Below are 6710 nucleotides of genomic sequence, written 5' to 3'. Positions count from 1 at the left end.
CTAAGCTATGGAAACTGTCAAGATGGATGAATAAAGATAAGTGATGCACGAGTATGCACACAAAGATACACACATATATACAATAAAATATAGCCATAAAAAAGAATGAAATCTTGCCATCTGTGATAACATGGATAGTTCCCAAGGGCATTATGCTAAGTCAAATAAGTAAGAGAAAAGCAAATACTATATGATCTCACTTACATGTGGAATCATAAAAACAAAATCCCAAGCTCATACATATAAACAACAGATTGCTGGTTGCTAGAGGCAGAGGTGAGAAATGAGGGGGGATGAGAAGAGGGGGTGGCTGACATAAGTGTTAGAGGTCAAAAGTTAAAGTAAGTCTTGGGGATGAAATGTACAGCATGGGGACTATAGTTAATGCTATATGGCATATTTGAAAGTTGCCGTAAAGCAATGTTAAAGTTCTCATCACAAGAAAAATAAACGTTAAAGTTCTCATCACAAGAAAAAAAATGGTAACTACTCACTATGGTGACAGATGTTAACTAAACTTACTGTGGTGATCATTTCACAATATATACAAATATTGAATCATTATGTTGTACATATGAAAATATGTCAATTATACCTCAATAAAGAAAAGTCTATTAGGATGTTACAAGTACTCATACAAGGAAAAAAAAAAAAAAGACCCAGTAGTCTTTGATTTCCTTTCTTACTCATATAAAAGTGTGTTCAAATCTATTCTTGTTCATTTCTGCCTGTCCTGTGAACAGCAACTTTTTATACTGTTATATATTTAACATTTCTTTGGGGTTTTTTCCCCCTTAAAAAGACTGCAAATGTAAGGACTACACTATATCTAAACTTGTTCAGCACATAGCCTGGTGTGAGAAAATTGGTATCCAGTAAGTACTTATGGAATTGAACTAAAAGATTGTCATCTGTCTCACTATTCTACAAGTGTCTATTGAGTCAAAAAAAAAAAACAAAAAAAAAACAGCACCACTGGAAATATTAAGCACTTACCTTTCCCCAAATGATCCAAGGGCATTGTTCAATCTCCCCTTCCTAACTATTCTTTCATGTTACTGGAAGACCTACTTCAGCTAGTGAGTGTTCTTTGGAAAAGGGATTCTAAAAAATAAAAAAATAAAAATTCTAGAATAAAATGAGAAGGAATTCTCTTGAATTTTTTTAATGCTTTTTGAAAAAAAAATTTTTTTAATGTTTTTATTTATTTTTGAGACAGAGAGAGACAGAGCATGAGCAGGGGAGGGAGAGAGAGGGAGACACAGAATCTTAAGCAGGCTCCAGGCTCTGAGCTGTCAGTACAGAGCCCGATGCAGGGCTCGAACCCACGGACTGTGAGATCATGACCTGAGCCGAAGTCGGACACTTAACTGACTGAGCCACCCAGGCGCCCCTTTAATGCTTATTTTTTAGAGAAAGAGAGAATGCAAGCAGTAGAGGGGCAGAAAGAGGGGGACAGGATCTGAAGCAGGCTCCGTGCTGACAGCAGAGAGCCTGATGCAGGGCTCAAACTCATGAACCGTGAGATCATGACCTGAGCCGAAGTTGGACACTTAACTGAGCCACCCAGGCACCCTGTATGTGCATTTTTTTTCTTAAGGCTGAAAATCATTATAAGGTAAAGAATATAATGGTAAATGCCTGCTTAATTTAACAAAACTACAAATTCATGTACAGATGTTTGGTCATTTATAGAAAAAAACTGTCATTCCTTAGTTGTAGTCCCCCACTCTCACTAGGTTACATTGCACCCCCTGTATCCACAGGGGAGTAAATGATACTTTGCATTTGACCATTTCAAGCCACTTTCACACAGTGTACTCCACAGTTAAACAACTGTGTCTTTTATCAATTTACACAAATCTTAAGAGTTTCATATTACACCACTATGGCTTAGGTTTTCTTCATTGGTTTTTACTTACTGTAAGATTTCTTCATTTATTTAAGAATGGAATGGGTAGAACTGCATTCCTCAAACTCATTATGCTTAAGTACATCCAAGAACTTGAGGACAGAGTAGATATTCCTTTACTGGTGTTCACCTACATTATGCAGTTGTAAGCACTTCAAAGACAGCCTAACCCAGAGATTATTTTTAACTATTTTTAATTGGTTTTTTTAGGCATAGAAATAGGGTTTTTTTCCTTTTTTAAAGACAAAATCTGGGGGCACCTGGGTGGCTCAGTCGGTTTTTGTGTTTACAAGTCTTCATCTCACAGTTTGTGAGGTCGGCCCACGCATGAGGCTCTGTGCTGAGAGCACAGAGCCTGCTTGGGAGTCTCTCTCCTCAAGGAAGGAAGGAAGGAAGGAAGGAAGGAAGGAAGGAAGGAAGGAAGGAAGGAAGGAAGGAAGGAAGGAAGGAAGGAAGGAAGGAAGGAAGGGAGGGGGGAGGGAAGAAGAGAAAGAAAGAAAAAGAAAGAAAAAAAGAAAGAAAGAAAGAAAGAAATTAAAAGAAACAGGAAAGAAAAAGAAAAAATTAACTTGAATAGTTTCCATTTAAAGTAAGAACAAATCAGGGGCACCTGGGCGGCTCAGTCAGCTAGGCATTCGACTTCTGCTCAGGTCACGATCTTACGGTCATGAGTTCCAGCTCTGAGTCAGGTTGTGTCCTGACAGCTTAAAGCCTGGGGCCTGCTTTGAATTGTGTCTCCCTCTCTCTCCGCCCCTCCCCTGCTCACACTGTCTGTCTGTCTCTCTCTCTTTCTCTCTCTCTCTCAAAAAGAAACATTAAAGAAAAAAAATTTTTAATAAAATAAAAACACATCATATAAAAATCTTGCTACAAAGGAACAACATACTTGTGATCTCATGTCCACAGACTGGAAAGGGAGGCATTACCCAATGACTATCTGACGTTGACCAGCCCAAGGCCCAATTTCTAGGCCCTAAACCAACACACACACACAACCTTGGCACCCACACAACCTTCCCCATATAAACATCCAATATTTTAAACTCCCAACTGTGCAAAGTTCCAAATTTCTAACAATTATTAACACACCAGCCACTGAAACGGGGAAAGATCCCACAGGCCATTTTACTGTCTCCCTTTTTCCAGCAGGAGAAAAAAAAAGTCCCTTAAGAATTGTAATTTGGACATGCTCTACCTTTAGGCTCTCAACTTTATTTTCTGCCGGAAGTAGTCTAACAGGTCAACAGATGGATAGTGAAAACAATGGAAGAGGACAGAACAAATTAGGAGAAACTAAAAGAGAATCAACATTCATTGTTGACACGGGCACTGTAAATGGTACTAGGCACTTTGCACTAATTTTTTTTTTTTTTAACGTTTATTTATTTTTGAGACAGAGAGACAGAGCATGAACGGGGGAGGGGCAGAGAGAGAGGGAGACACAGATCCGGAAGCAGGCTCCAGGCTCTGAGCCATCAGCCCAGAGCCCGACGCAGGGCTCGAACTCACGGAACGTAAGATCATGACCTGAGCTGAAGTCGGACGCTTAACCGACTGAGCCACCCAGGCGCCCCAGCACTAATTATTTAAACCAACAATAGACCTACAAAACAGGCAGTATCCCCATTTTATAGATAAAAAACATATTCTGCAAGATTTAAATGACTTGCCCAAGGTAAGAAGCAAACTCAGGGTTCAACCCTAAGGCTACCTAGCTACAGAGGGTTTTCCTTTAACAACCCTACTGACTTCCTTAAGAGTCAAAGGATACAGCCCTTAGTATCTTTCCACAGCCATTCCTTCCCTGCTTTCTTTACCTTGGCTACTCTTAAAACTGGCCTCCATGGGGCATGTGGATGGATCAGTTAAGCTTAAGCCTCTTGGTTTCTGCTCAGGGCAAGACCTAAGGAGAAATCAAGCCCCAAGTCAGGCTCCACACTGACAGTATTGAGCCTTCTTGGGATTCTCTTTCCCTCTCCCTGCCCCTCCCCTACTCACACACTCTCAAAATAAAACAATAAACTTAGGGGAAAAAAAAAAAAACTAGCCTCCATCTTAGCAACCAAGTACCTCATTACATACCTAACACCACTGTGCTGTCAAGTTGCTATTGGTGTTTTCAACAACATCAAAACAATCCATCTCTCTCCTTCCCTCCCCTACCTCTACCCATTAACTAGAAATGTCATCTATACCCCAATATTTAGCTTTATTATCTAACATTAGATCTGGAGAAGTAGTCTGAGGTCAAGTACAAATCCTTCATTTTTCAGAAAAGGACAACCTGTGCCTAGAAAGGTTATATTTTGAAAAAATCTGTATCTTCTAATCGCAGGAAGTTCTTCCTGGACACTGATGGTCATGGCTGCATTTAAAAAGCTTCCTCTCAGGGTGCCTGGCTGGCTCAGTCGGTTAAGCTTCCAACTTCGGCTCAGGTCATGATCTCATGATTAAAGCTTCACATCGGCTCTCTGCTGTCAGGACGGAGCCTGCTTTGAATCCTCTGTCCTCTTCTCTCTCTGCCCTTCCCCTGCTCATTCTCTCTCTCAAAATAAATAAATAAACTTAAAAAAAAATTTTAAAGCCACGTCTTTGCTGAAGATAATAGCATTCTATTCCATTCTCAAATCTGTTCTATTCTCAAATCTCTTCTGCTAGAGATCAATGCCAGGATTTGCTTCTAAGACACATATTTTCAATTGTAAATGCAGAGATCGTGAATTTACAGCAACTAAGCAAGTAAGCTTTGGGAGCTATAGTTAAACTGCCTGGGACTAGAATATTCTAAGAAACAAGTTACATTATCTCAATAACCACAAGTCTGAAGGATTCAAAGGCTGACAAATAGCAGTTCTGAGAGGTTACCAATTTATTTCAGGATGAATCACACAGAAAAGCAAGCCTGTGAGGTGGTCTAGAAAGCCTGTAAAGTCATGAAACATGGACCTGTAGCAAGACTATAAACATAAAAATGAAGTCAGGTCCATCAAGGCAACCAAGTGAAGAAAGTAGAGATTGGGGCAAGAGGAATGAAGTGGGGAAAAGCTTGGGACCTGGTACACACCTCATCCGTAGCAGTGTTTATGACTATTTAAGAAGGTCCATTACTAAACACAGTGAATAGCACACAGAAGTACAGTATTATGTAATGAATGAACATATGCGGCCAATTACAAAATGGTACAAAAGAACACCCTGGGAACTCAAAATTTGCTGGGAGAGAGACCCGTCCTGTAGAAAATGTGTCCTCATGCTATGGAAACAGAGCTCATGGGATTGCTGTATAACAAACTGCACTGGACACTGAACATGGACTCTGGAAGCCATACACTAGCTGTGTAATTCTGAGCAAGCCCCTTTCACCTTTCTTTGGTTCAGTTTCCCACTCTCAAAAGGTGTGGGCAAAGTTGAGATAACATGCAAAAAGGATTCAAAGCTGACACAAATTCAACTGCCTGAGTAACATCACCTCTTGCAAGTCTCATAAGCAATCTCAAATTTAATAGGCCCAAGAGGACATTTTCAATCATCCCCCAAAACCTGCTCCTCATCTTTCCTGTCTCAGTTTCCATACTCTAGAAGCATTCTTGCTTTCTCCACATCCAATTCATCTCCCAGTCCTATCCATTCTGACCCCCATATATCATTCACTTTTACCTGCACTGTCATCACCCTAGTTTAAACCACAATTATCTCTCACATGAATGACTGGAGCAGCCAAAATGATCCCTAGGCTTCCACTTCAACTCTCTCAAATACAAACAGAACCATATTCCTAAAAACGTAACTGTACTTTCATGTCATTTCCCATCTAAACCCTGTAAGCTGTCCACTGTTCTCTAGAGAAAGAGGTCAAACTCCTAAACCTGGTTTTCAAGGCTCTAAATGATCTGCCCTCTGTCTCAAGCCACTTTCCCCATTCCTGATCTTGCTCCAGCACATTGGCTTTTATGCAGTCACTCGAAAGTGTTATGCTCCCTCCCGACAAACTCCTCATTCTTTGGGGTTCATTCCTAAATTAGGCTCTTTTTTTACACGCTTTTATTACACTCTCACAGCATTCCGAAGTACCTACGTTATTTATGCAATTATTATACAAAAGTGTACAATAACAAATGGTTATAAACCCAACGAAACTAAAAGCTTCATGAAGGTAGGCACTATTCTATCCGGTTCACCTCAGCATCCTCAGGTAAACTGTATCTGGCACACAGCTCGGGCCTAAATATTTGAATAAATCCACTGAGGTGAAGAGGGGCACAGTCAACCAAAAATCTCAATTAAAAAAAAAATAAAGTTCTAACTTATACAGTTGCCCATTTTGCTTCAACGCTCCCCACCTCCGTTCTCAAAAGCTCAGACCAAAATCAAATACTTCAAGGTTTCCAACCTCCCGCAACCCCGGCTTTCTCCTCCCATCACCATAAAGTTCCACGTCCAAAATGAACCCATCCTAGCACTGAGACGAGCTGGAACCTGCTCCCTGCCCCTGCGGGTGGCGGGGACACGGTCGACCCGGGGAAAGTTTCCTAATCCGGACACCCGGGCTGGGAGCCTGAACACTAGTCCGCGCAGCAGTGACGCACGTCGGCAGAAGCACTTCGTCAGCTACGAAGCCACGAAGCCTAAGTTGTTTCCTTCAGACTTCTCAGACGCAATTCAAGTCGTGCGTCCCAGCCTGAGCGGTTGGCCGCGCGTCGCAGACCTTCAGACGCCCACCAGAATCACGAAGGAAGGACTGAAAAGACGACGACCCTTGCGCCTCGCCCTTTAAAAAACACCCCCAATCAAGGCTGGC

The sequence above is a fragment of the Panthera tigris genome, chromosome A1 (assembly GCF_018350195.1).
Source record: "Panthera tigris isolate Pti1 chromosome A1, P.tigris_Pti1_mat1.1, whole genome shotgun sequence".
NCBI lineage: Eukaryota > Metazoa > Chordata > Mammalia > Carnivora > Felidae > Panthera > Panthera tigris.
The sequence above is the reverse complement of the archived record's forward strand: the minus strand, read 5'-3'. Positions refer to the sequence as shown.